Raw genomic sequence first — 19,736 nt, 5'->3', positions numbered from 1 at the left:
CAAGGTCCTTTCTACCAGAAAATATTTATTACTCAATACCTAACAGAATTTTTCGAATAATGCCATTCTTTCTTCACAAATTAACTTCAGATGCCTCTAATTCTAGTTGTTTTATGAATATATTCAATTTAATGGTTGTAGTTTTCTACTCGTATTTACAAGAAACTGAATTTTAAAATTCGTTTCAATTTATTTGATTAGGTAACACTCTATTTTGCATTCCTCATAGATATATTCTTTAGATCATGGGATCATGGATAGAGTCTTTAATATTTTCTGTATTATTACATATTAAATAAACAATACAGAAATACATTAAGCCAATGCCTTTTAGCAGAACCTCCAAGACCTCCTTCTGACTTCCAAGAACCAAGACAGATTAAAAATAATTTTAACAAAATTGCTGGGTAATTGCTAAAGTTCTGTGTTTGGCTGACAATTATATATATTATATATTTCGATTACATACAATTTTTCCAACTAAATAATTTTCTTCGCACCAAAAAAATTATACAAAGCCAACAATCTTTAAGAGAGCCTCTTCCCAAATATAACACAATCACAAAAAAGAAGTGTTTTAGCAATTTAAGTGTAAATTAATTAAAAATGCTTAAATTTTTCTCATATCAGAAATAAGGAACAGTTAGTGGAGCCCTGTTTTTCAGATTAATAAGTTACATAGGTTTTACGGGTACAAAAAATATAATTTCTATTGCCTTGTTTAAGCCATAACATCTCCAGAAAATTGTCCTAAATTCTCGAACTGATCCGAGTAACAGTTTTGGAGATATAGCCTTGAAAAGTTGTATACTCAGGGTAAGATACTTATATAGTGATTGAAAGCTTTAAACGAATTTTTCTCGAAACTACAAGTATGTCAGTGGTCAAGTTTTCTTGCGAACTACTCAATCAATCTTAATTAAATTTTACTCAGGTCTTCAAGATGTAAGTAGTTTACAAGGCCTTGAATGAAAAACAAAAACGTCGGGAAATTTTCACCAAAATTTGCATTTTTTGAAAAAGCCTTACTTTGTCCAATACCTAGTTTATGGTCTTAATTAAAGTCAAAATTTTTCCTCTTCACTTTTGGTTTTCCTGTAAGCAGTTCCTGCCGGAAATGACGACGTAATGGCCGAGTTAGACATATGTATTTTACTTTGGAATTTGCAAAAGCTTTGTAAAATTTGTATATGTTTTGGAATAATACAATTTTTTAATATATTTAATATTTAATTTTTCTTATCATATAATTATGGAAAATATGCTTGACTTAACCCTTATAAACTCTTTGAAAAGAAAATTGTACGAATTTAGATGACCGCCACTGTAAATTCACACACAAATACTTAACCGAAAATTTCCTAATATTTTGTCGGCTAAAGTTCAAAGTTTTACATTCCCAATTTTGTTGTTGTCCATTCTCTTTGTCTTAGCTCTATGAGCTTTATCAAAGCTATTGACGCCAACGGTTAGCGTTTGCTGCCGCCGACATTAAAAATACCAACAATTGTTAGGCGCGCAACTAGGCATGGTCTTTGTAGCACCGTTACGTATACAACAAATACATATGTATGTAGCACAATCGTATATTATGTTCACAATCATATAATTAATTATAATATAGTTGGGGGTTATTAATGTTGAATTCATTGACAAAATCAGCTTTCAAAATGATCTCACTTGTTGAAGAAACAGCCAAATCAAATCGAAAACCGGTTTTGTGTTCAAATCAAATCGCATATGAAATCAGTTCAGATCACATCAAACAATCGAACCACACACCAGCAGGCGTATGTTCACTTTATAGTATGTGTGTAATCACATTCTCCGCAGTATTTACGCACTTTATTTATGTGGATGTATGCATGTATGCATGTGTGTGTTTGTGTATATAAAGTTGTACAAACGCGGGCGATTGGCAATTATAGGCAAAGACAGCTTCCGAGTAAGCCCGATTGATGTAGCGCATCGAAGCGAATCGAAAATGTATTCACCTCCAATCAAATGCCCATACTCACACACATACATACTTACGTACATATGCATATGTAAATCAATTTGTACAACGATTTTATGTTGCCGATTTCGGTTTTTTAATTTTAATAAATTAGACTTAATTTAATTATTTTATTGTTTTCATTTTATTATTCGTTTTGTTTTGTTTTTCTTTTTATTTTAAGCACACGCTTTCGAAGATGTGCGTGATTTTATGTTTTCATTAACTCTGTTATGTTTTAGTTGATTCACCTTTTTTGTTTGTGATTCGTAATTTTATGTAGTTCACGCGCATTTCTTATTTTACAATAAGATTCTTTAGCGAGATCGCACTTTTGCACGGTTTCTGTCGTGCCTTTGTATGAGTTTCTCCCGAATAGAGTCGATTTATTCTTCAACAAATTATAATATTCCATTTCAAATTCGCGAGTTTTGTTATAAGTTTCTAAATTTTCAACTATTCGAGCCATCTCGAAACTGTTTTTACAGGGTTGCCAATCAGCTGAAAAAAAGTAAGTTTATAAAATCAGGTGTTTACTAAAAGCAACAAGTTCTTCATCAGAAAAGTTTTACCACAGTTCCATAATTATGTATTTAAAATAAGAATAACAAGTATCTACAAATTTATGTGATGCTTAGGCCCATACAAACCAAATAATGATCCACAATAGGAGTTCGAACGGTAAACGCAAATCTCATATGTGGGAGTTCCGTGGCGCTAGCGCCAACTGCGCCCAGCCACTTAAACAAAATAATAATTATGAAGCAGCAACTACTCACACACACACACACACACACGTAGCCAGTCAAAGAGGAGTGTTGCAGGCAATATTAAGTGATTCACGGAAACAATATAAAAGCATCAAATAACAATAGCAACAACATAAAAGAATTAAAGCAAACATCATCGAAACGTGCTTGTAAACAAACATACCAACAATGTGAGAGATGAGAATTTCAACGGCGGAAGCTACTTAGCGCAGCAAAAACAACAATACAGAGTTGCTATATTTGCTCCAAGAATCCATTCTCAGACGAAAAGAAAGCCATAAATGACGACTGCGGTCAGGAGAGCGGTGCATGAGACACACACACTCGCGCACGCCCACATACACACACATTCACAAAGCATGAAATTAAATGCAATTTTTGTAATAAAAAGTCTAGCAACATGCCGCCAGTGAAGAGGCGCATGCAACATGCTTGCAACACGTCAGTGAGCAGTCTGCCGGAGACTAAAGAGCATTTGCTGGCTTATACGAGTACCACATGTCCGCTTGCCAGGTCGCATTGAAGGTGAGAAACTGGATTTGCCACATTCCAGAACGCGCCCCATTTATGCAATTGCAATCAACAGAAAATATGCAGCAAAAACAACTACAACAACAACGATCTCTGGACAGCGATAAGAACGCCGTGCTGATGCCGAATGTTGGCTCATTGCAGCGCATGCAACAAATGTGTCTGTGCACGTGTCTGTGCAAAGAATATTATTAGTAGTTGAACGAAGTGAGCACGTTCGTTTCGCTGCACACGAGACCGGGTGCAATGGTGTTACTTGAAATGAACTTTGCAGTAATGGAGTAACTAAAATGCCGTTGCGGTGCATATTGTGTGTTGTTGTAATGTTTTCAGATGTCAATTTTACTTTTCCTTATAGACCTCTTACTAATGAGCCCAAACCTATTTTTTGACATACAACAAGTGCTCAGTTGGACTATAGCTGACAATATTCTAGAGGGTATCAAGTCATTCAGTCTCGAATGCCAAGAATGTAAGGACGATTGAATGTCGTTGAGTGCAGTAACTGACAAATTTTATAAGCTTATGAGAAATCTGAAGTTCACAGATTGGCTTCTTAGAAATTCTTAGTGCAAAGGCTAAGTAAGGCTGCAGTTTACAACCGGATTGTAAGATATTTAAATTTTAATAGAAAAAAATATTTGTAATTAATTTTTACAACCATAACCAAGGCGGAACCAAAAATGTACCGAAGTTGGTGGCAAGGGCTGCAGGGAAGTAAAGTAAAGTGAAGTTCATAAGTTGTGGAGCAAAAGCATTTTTTTTTAATTTCATATTCCATTGCTGTTTCCTCTTGTAAGTTGTAGATATGTCACGTTTCTCAAAGCCCCAAACAACTCAAAATATACATACAATTATGCTGAACTCTGTCATTTAGTCGCACATGAAGATGAAGTCGTGATATTGAAGTAAAAATCGAATAAGTGAGAAAGAACTGACACATTCCAATCCTAATTGCTGCTGAGTCATTTTGGAAAGCTACAAAAACCGATTTTCCCACAACGCAAATTGTTGTTATATAAATGCTCCAATGTTTGAAAGTTAATATTATTTAATGTGTACAAGTTCACTTACATACATACCGCCGCTAACGAGTTCATAAAAATCGCTGTGCGTGTGTGAGTGCGTGCATGTGAGCTGGCGCTGCCGCTGCCGCTGCCGAGTGCGCATCAGTAAAACATTTAAGTAGGTCAGTCGCCGACGTCGGCACGTGGGGCTGCTTCCAGACGGCGAGTGGTTATGCGATCGTCAATGCTATGTCTTAAACTCTTGCACACACACACATACATATGTATGTATGTACATGTTTGGCACATGTATTTGCACAACGAAAGTCACACATCCTCAATCATATCATAAGTTTGCTCAAAAATACACTTTTATTTCTATCCACAATCCTACATTTGTACGAATTATTATGTAGACGAGTACATATGCTAATCAAGCACTTAGCACAACACTTTGTTCACATAAGGCGAAAAACAAAAAAAAGCGCACTGATATTCGCGAAATTTGAAAGATTGAGCAGCAGAAAGAAAGTTCAGTGAAAAAATGTAAATACTTCGGCGGTGTCTGCTTTATTTTTACTTCTTTGTTATTTATTTTTATTTTTTTTTATTTGTGAAACAGGCTGTCGGCTGTTAGCTGTCACAGCTAAGAAAACCGCTCGCAATGTTCGGAAGCACAGCTCCAACTGTGGATCGTGTCAATCCAATAAAAATAAAAAAGTGTCTAATGAAAACATTTCATTTCTTCATTTCTATCGCTTACATACATGTGTGTGTGTGTGGCTGTGTATGGGTGTATGTGTACTCAAACACATATTGATTGCTGTTGTTGCCTCTTTCACTGTGTCTTATTCAAACAACAATCACAACACAAGCGCATAGCGTTCGTGTGTGATGATATGCTTGCTGGCTGTGTGTGTGCGTGTGTGTGGGTATGCGCTCTAAGATATTTATTTCGTTTTTCTTCTTCTTCTTCTGGTTCGCCTGTGTAAGTATGAGTGTATGTTCGCTTTTTCATTTCGCCATATAGCTGTTGTTGTAGTTGCTCGGAAAAGATCTGCGTGCGCTCGCAAAGGGGTGACGGAAGGTGTCGTTTCACATGTACGTGTGTGTGTGTGTGTGTAAATACATATGTATATATGTTAAGCTTACCAATCGATGATAGCGCCGCCGCATGAAAGTAACAACAACAAGCCACTAAACGGCAACAAGTGAGACCAACAAGCAACAAGCACACATCAAATGAAGCTAGAAATAAAAAGAAATGTGTGTAAAATAAACATATAAACGAAATTAGGTCAACATTCTTTCATTCATTTATTCATTCACTCATCTACTATCTATCTGTCCGTTCATTCGCATATTTCATTTTATTACTGCGCGTTGCTGCCACCAGCTCTGACTTATATATACATAAATATACACACACATAAACGCATGGCGGCAAATGCATGTGTTCGTGTGAATCTGTGTGCCTTAGCATACAAACACACACACACACATGCAGCGGACTTGTATCTAGGTGCAGTACAGCTTAATAGAGTGAAGTTGCAACAGTTTCCCAGTTATGGACGTGCACTTGGCACACTACTAGAAAATAATTTCGATCTTATATGCTTAATAAGTAATATAAATTACCTTGCCGCACGCAATTTTATTTTTTCCAATCTTCGCTAGCCTCCTGAATTACAAACAACACAATACGTCGGCTAAAGCGCCACAAACTATGCAACAGTTTTCAAGAAACGTCAACATTGCGCTGAATTTTGTGCTGTACATAGTATACTCTCATTAGATTTCAATTTAACAAAAATTAATTGAATTAATTCACGAAACTAAATATGCTGATATTGAATTTCTGGTGTTTCTTTCCATTTTTAAAATCTGTAAGCATTCAGCACAGCTTCGACAAAACGACGTAAATTACATATATTTAAGATATGTCCAGGATAATTTATCCTCCGCAATTTATAGAAATCTTCCGAGAGCTGCTGTGGTAGGAACTATGGCATAAGCGTGTGATCGTCCGCATCTGAGCTCTCGCATAGCCAGGAATTTGTTACAAATTCCATAGCAAGAAAGCTTAATTCCCCTTCTGAATACACATTTCTTTGTTGCCTGATATTCAATAATAATAAAATTATAAATTACTGTAATTGGTCACATGACATAGCCCGCTCAACAAGTGACAAAAGCGAGTATGTTACAGTTTTTATGCTTCCCCTCCTTAATTTTTGTTTTTGAGTATTTTACGCTCCAAGTTGCATTCCATTGATTAAGTGCTTACTTTACCGTTACTCTGCCAGCCATCGTGTGTATGTGCCGCATTTGTGTTTGATTATGCCATCGCCAACATCAATTGACTTCATTCTGCTGACGTTATCAATTTTGTGGTCGCGACTCACTGTTAACTTCACTTTATTTCTACCCATGCACACAAACACACATACACACACATACACACATACACTTCTTTATGACTTAGTTCATTTTCATTAACCCAAGAAAGTAGAACTTGTGTAAGTTTGTCCAAACATTCCAATAAAAGCCGCCGTCGCCGCCGCCACCTCCTCTACTTCACCTACCTCATAGACCAGCCGCTACGAGCGTCGTTTTTAACTCGTTCCGTTCGACTGCTTACGGTTTGCCTTTTAGTTAGTTGTAGTCATTGGTCTTTTCAACGAATCGTCTGTGTGTTCGACGTTTTTTCGTCTGTAATGTTGTTGTTATTTTCATTCTTTCTCATAATCTGGTTTTGGTATGTAAGTAGCACAAATATTTGAGTGCGAGCACGAGTGTATGTGTGTGTGTGTGTGTGCGCAGCAGTAAACAAGTCCGTTTGTTGACTCTTATTGGCTTGCCATTTCGTCTCCACTACTTATACTAACATACCGATCTACCGGCCCCTCGCCTTCTCCTCCCAGTTTAGAGTTATTCGCCTTGACTCGCTGCTTAGGGACTCGACTTGACTTTCAATTCAATGCGGTGGCATTCCATACTGGTGATTGACTTTTGCTGTTTCTGTTTCCATATCTCTTTCGGTCAGTGCGCACATTGCTGCATTGTAAACTGTTATTCCGCCGAGCAGACATATCGATTACTTTGATTTCTTTGAAATCAATACCCTTAACCGGTGTAACTACTCACAAATGTATATTTGTTACATACACACATCAAACACTGCCCTCACATATTAATAGATCGGATTGCGCGCTGGTTGTTCCAAGCATATTTATCATTTTAAATATAACTATTTGTGACAAATTTATGCTGGCATTCGACAAATTCAAGCGGAGAGTGGGCGAATACTTGCCAAAATCAATTTAAAAAAATACAATTGCAGTGTTGTTTTTTGTATTTTGTTGAACACAGATATGAGAAAACGATTTCAGATTTTATCTGGTGAAAACGTTTAATTTAAAGATTTAGGATTTACTACATCATAGAGCAATCTGGCATCTTTGTATCAGTTAATTCTATATACCTTTACAATTATAAATCTAATAAGTTTAAACGAAAATTACGCTGAGGGCTTCCATTGCAGATGAGTTTTAATGGCCACCACACCTTTGGGAAACACGAATCATCACTTAAAGCTTTCAAATTCAAATTCATTTCAAACGAACTTGTTATTACATACGTGACCAGAACTAACGTGATGAAAGACTAGTTCTGTGACGCAAAATTTCCAGTGCTTGCGTTAATTACAAGCGAAAGTCTAGAGATCCTAAACAGATCCCACAAACCATTGATTTGGACAGCTTTTCCAAATGCCAAGCTTAGAAACAGTCAACTTTCTTTTTTCAGTTGTAACGATTGTACCCCACCGCATTAATACTAATATAGCATTCAATATTCATTGAGTATATTTACTGCCTTGCGAAGTTAGCATTTATGCATGTGGCAGTAATGAGAAGCACAAGGCTGCATAATAAAAATTCCAATTCATTTGGCTTCATCATCAGCACCATTATTCACCACAATCATCTAAGGTGGCCGCAGCAGCAGCAGTGAGTGAACAGCGCCAGCAACAAGTACAACAACAACGATAAGCGCATTCCATTACTTACAGCATCATATTGATTGTTCTGCACTGGCTGACTCTTGTTTGATTGCGCTTGGGTCTGCGCACTGCTGCCAGCTACATGGCAACTCATGCATAGCTGGCTAGAAAACTGGCTAGAGATGGTTCGGCGGTGACTCATGAGTCAGGAATGTTCAATCAATTTCATTCTGCACACCAAACACACATACACGCAGAGGAGAATTCACACATCAACAACACATAAACACACACGCTAGTAACTGGAGAGCCGCGCTGCACACTAATAACCAGCAGAACTGGCTAGGCAACTACCAGTCAACGAGTCAGCAAGATCAGTCTCTTTGCATGCCTGCCAGCCTTACTGTCTGTCCATCGTACTGTCGTGCAACGAGCTGCTACATACAAACATGTATGTATATGTATATGAGTCCGTTTATATGTCTGTCTGACGCAGTCGTCAGTCCGCCTGCGTACTGTTTCAGACTGTTAGTTTTATATAGAATGGCATGCTTTCGTTGATGTTGGCATTGTTGTTTTGCAGTCGTTGTGCTCGCAAGAATGCAACTAGCAGCCAGCAGCCAGCAACCAGTTCAAGTCGCGGTGGCAACAAAATAAGCAAAAACAACAATTACGCCTAGCAATGGTCAATGAATGCCGGAGCGTCTACAATAACCACACACGAGCGCGCTCAAAACTGTGCAATAAAAGGCGCAAGATCAACGACGACGACGACGACGACGACAACGAGCAGCAAGAAGTAATACACGCCGTCAGAAGCTACGTGGTGTTGAGCTGAAACAACAAGATGAATGAGAACTCTTGAGGCAGCATTTCTGCCAGACAACAGCACAGCAACAACTGCATGCACGAGCCGAGTAGCCGCAGCATCCGTGAGATGGAAGCAGCAGCGACGGAACAACATTCCAGTGTTTTATTGCCAGCAAAGTGACTACAAGAACAACAACAACGCTATGCAACGTATGGAGTCGGACGCGCTCTTAATAGACACGAATGTGTGCGCACGTCTTACATATTTATATATAATAGGTGTGCATTAGGATGCGTCTGAAATTATAAAAACTGTACAATAGTTGTTCCTAGAACTTTTTGATTGGTGTATAATTTTTTTATATAATTTTATATTTAACAAGTATATTTTATTAAAGTTTGAAATGTGTAGACGCAAAATACACTTAATCAAGTATTATGGAAATTATTGTGTTTGTTTTTATTCTTGTTGTTATGTTAAGTGCATCCTAAGATTTTAATTTGGTATCTTAAATTTTAAGTTTTCTCTGTCAACATTAATTTGTGCAAAAGTCCTAGAATCTACTCATTTATAGCTGCCTACAATAAATGCAATTTGATATTCCAGAGAAATTAATTTTGCGATTTCAAATTTTTTACCGTTTTTTTTTTAATTTTTTACCGTTATTTTTCAATCTTTGGCACACGAAATTAGCAACCTTGGCTCCAATCCCTTCGGAAACTTTCTTTATTGGCAGCCGCACATTCTTCGAGCCGCTTTCACCGTTACTGTCGTTGTCGAAATGCTGAAATAGCAATAAAGCTAAAACTAAATCTAAAAATTTCTCCAACCACACAAACATACCAGCATATGTAAGTGAAATAGTATTAATGTATGTATGTATGTAGACAAAGCGGTCAAGTAACATTGTAGCGGGTTGGAGTGGCAGCAGACTAGATATAGCCAAGCGAAATCGGAATCCAATGCTATGTTTGATTACATGCGTCACGCCTAGAGTCTTATTCAGCTGAGAATCGGCATTGTAGTGTCTTAATGGCGAGATACCTTAACCTTTCTACGTCGTTTTCGTTCACTTATCGTCCACTTATTCATATGACCGCAGCTCAAGTAAGATATTGTTGATGTTGCTATTGTTGCTGTTGCTGTTGCTGCTGTCGTAGTTGCTAATTTTCAAGCGCTTGTTTGTATTTCTGTTCAAGTTGGTCGGTTTGTTTGTTTCTTTGTAAGTTTGTGGAATGCTGTCAAGCAAGATCGCAGATTTATTTTCACACAGGCGCACAGCCACACATACAAATACTTGTGCAAACATATTGCACCTACATATGGACGACTTTAGATACACTTTCTAGGCATCCTCAAGCTTATTGAACTCTTACGTAACACACAGGCTCACCAAAAATATTTTAATATCGTAGAAAATTAGCAATTACTAAATATTTATGCAAAACCAAGAGCAAGAAAAAGAAAAAAATCTTAACTATTGTAATTAAGTGCCGTTAAAACCCAATTGATTCAGCACATCTTTAACGGTATTTTTCAATATAGTAAGTTCACACCTTGCACGCTTCTGTTCACATATCACAACATTACCCAGCACTTATACACGCCATGTTACAGCTGTAGTCCTCATGCATCCTGTTTCCTGCGCAGCTTGCTCACTTACAACTAACCACACACATATTTACATTTTACATACATATAAGCAATACATACATGTCCAATTCGCACTTCCTCAAATGCAGTCAGAGTGACATGTGCGAAGTTTTCACTAACAACTGCATGTTGCTTCATTTCCAGGCACATTTGTGTCGGTATTTAGTGCATTTCGTTTTAGAAATCCAAACGTCACGTTCATTTAACACCACTCACCACCACTCAACACTTGCTGTTCTTGCGTTATAATTTCTTTAGATCGAAAAGTATGCGAGTGTATAATTTAAGACGTTGTTATTACGACACAGTTCATTCTGTAACTGTTAAGTACTGTTGGTGTTAGCGTCGGCTGTGGCCAGTATGTTCCACGCTGCAGCAACAACTGAATTTTTACTGAATGAAAATGTTTATTTTCTTTCATTCAATCATTCTTTGTCCGTGTGCTCTTTTCAATATCATTCGCTCAATATACTGTTTCAACGCGTATTTGCCCATGCCCATGCGTTGTCTACAACACAACACACTCTGTGTTTGCGCTTGAACACTCGTGGTGTCTCAGTTCTCAACTCCTCATATCCATTACATACATACACAGGCGCATACTTGTATACAAATAAAAGGTGGTCTTCGACTTTATATTTTCTTCCAAAGTGACATAAACTCTTTCAGGTTTTACTCTCAACGCCTCTCTCATATTCTCACTCTGTGTTTCACCCTCTCTTTTCAGAAATCTTGAAGGTAAACCTGACTTTTATCAAATGACGCATCGCTTTGCCTCAATATGTCTTAGAATATACAGAAGAGAGCAGCAACACCAAGCCAGACTTTTCACAGAGAGTCAAACTTGAGGAGCGGTTTTCAAGTTCAGTTCACTATGCAGTTACATTCGATATTCGGTTTTTGAACGACTCATCACTGGCAAAGCACTGACATGAGGTTATTATTACATATTTAAATAACGTAAAATGGATAATATTTGGAAATAGTCCGATTAAAATGTGACTTTGAATTCTGTAACGAAAGCAGTACAAATTTGTATGTAACTACGAGTATCGCTGACATATTTGCTGATAATAAGCAACTCATCAGTTACATTAGCTTAACTGGAGGCAGCCCCTCGAAAAATCCGACCGAATATAAGTATTTATGGTAAGATCGCAATGTGGAAGAGGAGGGAGTAGGAGTATGTGATAGCTAACGGTCAGTCGAACGGACAATTGCAGAAGACACCACACGAACCAAGCATGGAAGGTAAAATGCAAAACATAAAGACGGGAAAATATCCGCTCTTTCTATCTACACACTCTCACATGAATACCTAAGTGACTTTCTCTCTGCTCTTCAGTCGCCTGCACAATGCCTCGGTTGCCATGATGGTGGATAGCCTTCGACATTCGACGTTTTAACCGTTTTACTTGAGAAATTCATTTTAGAAGTTACAAAACCGCATTCCACAGCAAATGCGCCTGCCAGATATGCGCACACACACACAGACATTGGGGTTTACATGAAGCGTTTGTGCAATACGTACATACGAACAAAGCGGTATTTAGGTAATATGTGGATGTAGTGGAAGTGTATATGGTCTATGCGTTGGACGAATTTATGAATTAATATTTAAATGCCTCAACTGTGTGTATGTATGTATGTGTAGTGGTGTATACTTATTTGGTACATACATACATATGCACATGCCCATGCATATGGTATGTATGTATGTATGTATGTATGACATGATTTTGTTATTTGGTTCGGCTTCATTTTTGTGTCTCTTTCCTTGTTTTTGTTCGTACTATCAACGTTTGGCGACGGGCTTATTGTGAACATTTTCAAGTGATGACGCTGTTATCGTAAACGTTTTGGAATTTCATGTTTGTAATCACATTTTACACTGTTGTAAAGCGTTTTTTATTTCACAGCACATGTACATATGTATGTATGTATGTCCATATGTTTATATGTGTATACTAAATGTAAATATGTATGTGTACACACACGACCAGGTATGCGTTTGGTTTCTCTGAAACAGTGGAATTTGTCATTGAATATAAAAAAATGTGGATTTTTTGTTTTTAAATCTTACAAAATAAACATAAAATCAACTTTATGTAGGTTTGATTGCTTGTCATGGCGGCATTTGTTTCTCATTATAAAGGCATGCCACCTTTGTTGTTGGCCAGCATGGAGGTCATCGTCAGTCTAAATCGATTGTAGTGATGTCAAACGTATGTATACACATATGTATGTATGTGCATATGTGTGTACCGAAATGGAAGCATACGATTAGACACGAAATGATGTGTAGTCATGTGCAATGTATGTGTGTGTGTGCTGTGTTACATAATCATGCTTATTTAGAACACATTATCTACGCTAGATAATATTTGTACACAAGCACTTGACGGATATACATAGATCTATATGTATTTGTTCCTTTACTTGTGCTGCCTTATGTCTTTCATAACTGTAGAAACGATGCTGCCTTGTAGGGGAGCAGCATGCGATGGTTCCAGGTTATTGAGAAAGTCTTGGATTTATGTTCCTTATCGAAAGTTATGCAAAATTTTAGTTTCGATTAAAACTTCATGACCAGAAATATTATTTATTACATTAAAAAAGCAATTTTTCTTAAAATCTACAAAAAAAAAAGAATATGGGTATAATTTGTCAGGCCTACCATGCTAGAAGCATTTATTTTAAGTATGATAACGGTATCTCATGCCGTTTCCAAATATAATTTGGTATATGCCGTGGAATTTCCATAAGCAGCTGAGCAGGTTTGAGGCTGTGCGAAAACTTGCGAAATCACTCATACGCCCCCTACCCCGCAATCAATTGTGTATATGTATGCATGCTTACTGGGTTGCCGCAAACATTTATAGAGTTAACGGTTAAGATACATTTTTCATATTTTACAAAAATCACAGTAAGTATTTATATATGTACTCATATGACTTTCCAGTAGTTTAATGCTCATCCCAACCACAATGACATTTGGCCATTACTTGAGTACTTCGAAAAACTATTGTTATTACGTTCGTTTTAGAGCAGAAAAATATGAACAAATATTTTATATATAATGTATGCGTGTATGTGTGTAGCGATAGATATGCACGTCAATAGACTTAACTGACAGTAATCGCGTTTCTTAAGTACCTGTGGCGCCAACAAGAAATATGTCTGCTCTAGCGTATGTGTGTGCGTGTGTGTGGGCACCTAGATAGCAATGTTTGCATGTTGGTAATAATAATTGGCAGAAAGGCATTTTCACTTGAAATCTTATCTGCGTACGTTTTGCTTTTATGTAGCGGTTCGGACTTCATTGTCAAATGACCGCTTTGCCACGCAACTCAAGCGTTTCTCATGTGACAAGAATGTTATAAATTTGCAAGTGATTGCGGATTGGGGGTGTGATCGGTTAGTGCCGTTTAATCAGCAGGCGAGATATTTGTTGACTCATTTGATTTACGTAAAATATATACAACGGAGGAGCATGAAATGCGTGAAGTAAGCTTGCGATATCTTAACGGTATTGAGGGCATTAAAGTCTTATACACATGTATATTGTAAATAAGGCATAAGTATGTGTGTATATTGAAAGGTGTTATACAAAATAGCTGATAGTCACACTCGCAGAACTTCAAATGGCAGGTATTTTAAAAGCAGTGAACCAGATATACATTAACACCGACACTGTGTAATATTATAATTATAACCTGAAGTTATTGAAAATAAGCCAAACATACTGCGGTCGAAAATAACCGTTAGCTTCACTCAACTGATTCAACTAACGTTACTTCGGTGTGCAGTGCTCAGGGCCATGCCTGCCGCAGTCACTCACTCGAAATGGACCCCCATAATTTATGCTCACCACAGGCGGAAAATGTTAAAAGGGTATTACGCCAATTATGCCCTCTGCAATTTTATGCATGACAGCTCCATCGGGTACAAAAGCGCCTGCACGCGCCGGTGCCAACATATGCACTCGTGTGAATGTGAGTATGCAAATTGTAGTAATGAAATGTATTTTCACCAAAATATGAGTAGCTCTGTACCAAAAATTCATTAGCTGGTTTACTGTAATAACTGGATTTATGTAAATATGTACTATATATGTTTCGACAAAGCCGAAGTGAAGCGTTGAAATATTATTTAAATATTATTTTGTTATTGTTTTATTCAGGATTATTTAAACGGACAACCACTGTCTGAAGAAGAACGAGGTAAAATGTGCCACCCTGCGTATGAGTGACTTTATAATTGTTCATATGCATATCCTTTACGTCTGAATAATAAGTGAAGAAATATTTATTTAGTTTTTGAAATTAACATCTCTATACAATTTTTTTATGACTATATATACCTGTACTTCGGTACTGTAATCACACTGCGCGTTTGTGTGTGTGCACATTTTATATTAAATCAATTTTCTTACATGCTTACCAGACAGACTAATGTTTAGCAACAATGGCAGCGACAATAATAAAAACAAAATCATTTAATGCAGCAAATAATCGTGCGCAATAACCAAACAAGGTCTGAGAATTTTATCTAACAGCACAGAGAAGCACCGCAATGAAATGCCTTCGAAGTGAGCGTAAATGTGCGCCTGTGTTTGTGTGTGTGTGTGTAATTATAGCGGATATGAAGTGCAGTGATGATGACGTTGGTGTTGTTGGAGCAATAATAGCAATGTCAGCGGTGACGTCGCCATGCATGCAATGCCTGCTGCTGATAGTCGTGCTCGTGACGATGAATGCACCGATGACGGCAATGACGCCGATAACGATGACAGTGTGCACTTTGCATGGCGCACAAACACACACACACACTTGCAATTGTTTGGTTAATATTTTATTCATATGAAACGAGGGCAATGGAAATTTGCAAAAAAAAATTTTGAAAAATGTTTAATGAGGAAATATTTAATTAATTTTATATTATAAAAACATGCGAAGAGCTTCTTCGTTTTTTGAATTTCAAAAAAAAATTAAATAAAATAAAATAAAATAAACAAATATTTTATTATGTGTATAAATTATGTGCTTACCTTAAGAATTTTAACTCAGCATCCACATTTGCCTCGCATAAACGGACCTTAACTCTTCTAATATTCTCAGGGTTAATATTCGTCAAGTTGTCTTGCTTGTAAGAACTGCAATTTGTTAGGATTTCCATTTTGCTGTAATTATAAAAAAAGAAAAAAAAATATTTTTCACATAAAAAGATATAGATAACAGTGTCATTTGTAATATTAAAAGCAAATCACGCCAGCGCCTAAGAGACGATGTTAGCCACATGCACAATGAGAGCTAAGAATTCTTTCATTCGTATTAACTGTTTGTGGCGCTCCATTGCACTGTGCGGTTTGTGCAGACGTCTGGCAATTGTCGGCCAACGTGCAGTTGACTGCTCTCCGCCACTGTGTGGGTGCATATCGGCAACTATAACAAACGCGCAAGTATTGGTTCAATAATTATCCATATAGAGAACAGAAATGGTGTACTATATAGCTTAGCTTCACACAAAGCCATAATGCAGTGCTACCTACATACATACAAACATACACACACACACCTACCTAATTATTAAGTATTCATTATGCACCATAATCGGTGACAACAGCCGACTACAATAACAATGTTAACAATGATAGTTTTATGTGCGAAGTATGAATGAAACGTTTGGCTACATATGTACATACATACATATATATAGGTCTGTCTGTTTATATATTGTATATGGTATATATACGAGTGTGCGCAGACATGCATGCAAAACATACATACCTTCATGTGAATGCGATCACGTACACACGCTCGCTACATATGCGCATAGAGCTAAAGCTTGGTTCATTGAACTCGCGTGAATTTCATTCATAAAAATTTTTACACGATTCCATAATTCGCCAACTAACGAACCCACCAAACATACAAACAAGTCCACTTCCCACTCACTCATTTTCACAGAGTGTGAACTTGTGTGCGTGCAACTATGCATATGTGTATGTATTGAATGTATGTACATACAGCTATGGACAGATATTTAGCGCACTTTCTTATTGTGAACGGCAATACTTCACAATGTCACATTTAAAGAAAGTTAAACTGTTACTATTTATTATTATATTTCACTAAAAACTAAAACTACTCAAATACTTAGTATCTTACAATAAAAATTAAATGCTTGGTTCAGTTAACATTATATAGTAAAAATTGACTTGGACAAGTATTTAACGCACTTTAGAAGATCTGTAAGCAAAACATATATTTTTTGACATTCTACAAGTTCTCGATTTAGATCATCACTTTTCTGGGCGATTGAGGACTGAAATTTTTTCTTGTGCAAGCCAGTTTTATACTAATTTTGCTGTGTGCTTAGTATAGTTAACGTGCTTAAAGATCCAATCAAACACATCGACGCAGTACCCGCCGGGGGAAGCAGAGGAAGAGGAAGACCTCCACTCCGTTGGAAGGACCAAGTGGAGAAGGACCTGGCTTCGCTTGGAATATCCAATTGGCGCCACGTAGCGAAAAGAAGAAACGACTGGCGCGCGGTTGTTAACTCGGCTATAATCGCGTAAGCGGTGTCTACGCCAATTAAGAAGAAGAAACATCCAATTTACTGACATCGCATCATTTATCAGTATATCACGATATGCAAAGTTATCAATATTCCCTTCAAATTTTGCTAGTGTTACAACATAATGGCCGTGGACATCTCCGAAAGGTGTATGGCCGCGAAAGTAGCTATTAGACTCAGAGAATCTGGGTTCTTAAAAAAACGCATATCTGAACACTCTGATATCCTCACACAATTTGACAGCATACCGGATCATCTAAATCATGGAGTCGCCAAACCGAACTCTTACGGCTCCTTCTCTGCCCATATACCGAGAAGAGTGCTATGGGTGGGAAAGAAGTCGTTCGAGGAGAGGGGCAATGAGCTTATTTACGGATGGGTTCGCTATCGAGGGTCTTTGTGATAAGACTGGTGCCGAGCCATAGCGGAATCGCAGGTAATTGCAAAGCTGATGAGCTAGTAAAGAAAGGAACCCAAGAACCACGTGAACGTAGAACGTGAGTGGGTCGGTGCTCCCGCATCCTCTTGTGTCTACTACTGGATAGCTGGGCGGAATTCGCGGAAGCTTGACCAATGCTTGGTCACCATCGGTGCGCTGTCGCAAAAGCCTATTGGCCCAAAATTGATCGCAGGATATCTAGCGTTCTCTTTGTCCTCAGCGAGGCTAACCTCTCCCTAGTTGTGGAGCTTTTAACAGCCCATTGCCCTATTGGTGTATATGCTTTAAGGTTGGGAATCTTACCAGACGCCGTCTGCAGAACTGAAGAAGAAGATAAGGTAGAAGCAACTCAACACTTTCTTCTTGCCGTCCCGCGTTCGGGAGGTTAAGACTTAAACACTTGGGAGGGCATACCTTCAGACATTCCACCGGATTGGCTGGTGTTGAAATTAAGCGCCATTGCAAGTTTGTATTGGCTACCAACCGTTTTGCCAATATGTAATTCCGAACACAGGAGTTTTTATTGTCTATGGCTTCACAAAGGACTACATATACCAGTCCACGTGCGATCATAGATCAGCCTTCTAACCTAACCTAACCTCTTGTCATTGTCCAATGAATTTATGACGAAATTTTACAAAATCAAATTATTAACTTAGGAATGAAAGTGACAACGGTTATTGTTCGACGCTTTTACGTATAACATTTACTAATAATAAATTCAAAAGAAATATTGCTCTCTTTAAATAACAATAATATTCGTAATTATCAATGTAGTGCGCTAAATCTCTGCCCATAGCTGTATGTATACATATATGTACATATAGATACAATATACGTCAGATAAGTAAGTGGTCGGCATCAAATGTGCAGATTATATGCTTATAACATTTTGCAGCTACTTACATTAGCACGAACATACAGACATGTGCGTGTTTGCATTGTTATAAGCTTTTTCGCTGCTGCTGTTTTCTATTACTGCAATTACTTCAACTGCTTTCACTGACATCATCCGCGTATATAAGCACGCACATACGCTCGCATACAAACACTTTTAAGTTGGACTACTTTTGGAAGCAGCTGACTTCACCAACGAACAGCTGATGCAAATAGTCACACACACACACACTCATACCGAGCATGCATGTGCGCTGATTCACGCCATTGTTTATCTATGGAGCACAATGCCCCACCTGCCAGGAGGTTAATTACGAACACCGCCAACAGATCAATGCATCCGGCGTCTTTACCGGTGGTCTTCGTTTTCGTTTCATTTTGAAGTTTTCGAAAAGTGCAATCATAACAAACAGCAGGTGCATTGTAATCAAAGCGAATACTTTGATCTGAGTGAGGAGTATACCATATAAATTATGCGAGATATAAATGGCTCTGCAGGCAACTCTTCTTCTATGGCCAAACAAACTGTAATTGCAATTAGTTTATAGCAAGCGCCCTTAAGCATGAAGGTGTCAAACAAATTGACGCATTGGGTGGTTACTGACGATTGTGTGTTGATTTGCGCTGTGTTGTGAGACAATCAACGTACAAATAAATTTTATTAAATTTTAATAACATAAAAAAAGTTTACTTAAATATAAATATTATATGTCTTAATTAGTAAGAGCGCTGATTGGATTGAGCCTCGTTAACATTACCCGTTTTTATTTAACATTAAAATGTTCTTAACATGTTATCTGAAGCAACCTCTTAATTTTCTGCTTAATATTCACAATTATTTATTTTGACTCTAACTAATATTTTTAGAAAACAATTGTAATTATCTTTCGCCCACGATTTCGGTTTAGGAAACGGTCCATATATGTGGTGAAATCTTAAAATCAAGAAGATTTTTTCACTTTACATATACTGTATATATTTACATAGATAAATGTATGTATATATAATAAGTAAGGAAAGGCTCAGTTCGGGTGTGACCGAACATTT

General features: G+C 37.4%; 1 long non-coding RNA gene across 2 annotated transcripts in view; it reads right to left on the bottom strand.

Moving 5' to 3' along the window:
• Positions 1 to 1,269: 1,269 nt before the first annotated feature.
• LOC109579373 (uncharacterized) overlaps positions 1,270 to 19,736 on the bottom strand; it is a 34,859-nt gene continuing 16,392 nt past the window's right edge. The window contains exons 3-5 of one of the 2 annotated variants that reach the window (XR_007423489.1): positions 15,822 to 15,953; positions 5,457 to 5,552; positions 1,270 to 5,361 (exon numbers count right to left, since the gene is read on the bottom strand). This is a non-coding gene — a long non-coding RNA (uncharacterized LOC109579373). Of the gene's footprint in view, positions 5,553 to 15,821; positions 15,954 to 19,736 lie in introns of both variants that reach the window. The other variant, XR_002183833.3, reaches the window with a different exon arrangement.

The sequence above is a fragment of the Bactrocera dorsalis genome, unplaced genomic scaffold, assembly GCF_023373825.1.
Source record: "Bactrocera dorsalis isolate Fly_Bdor unplaced genomic scaffold, ASM2337382v1 BdCtg027, whole genome shotgun sequence".
Classification (NCBI taxonomy): Eukaryota; Metazoa; Arthropoda; class Insecta; order Diptera; family Tephritidae; genus Bactrocera; species Bactrocera dorsalis.
The sequence above is the reverse complement of the archived record's forward strand: the minus strand, read 5'-3'. Positions and strand labels throughout refer to the sequence as shown.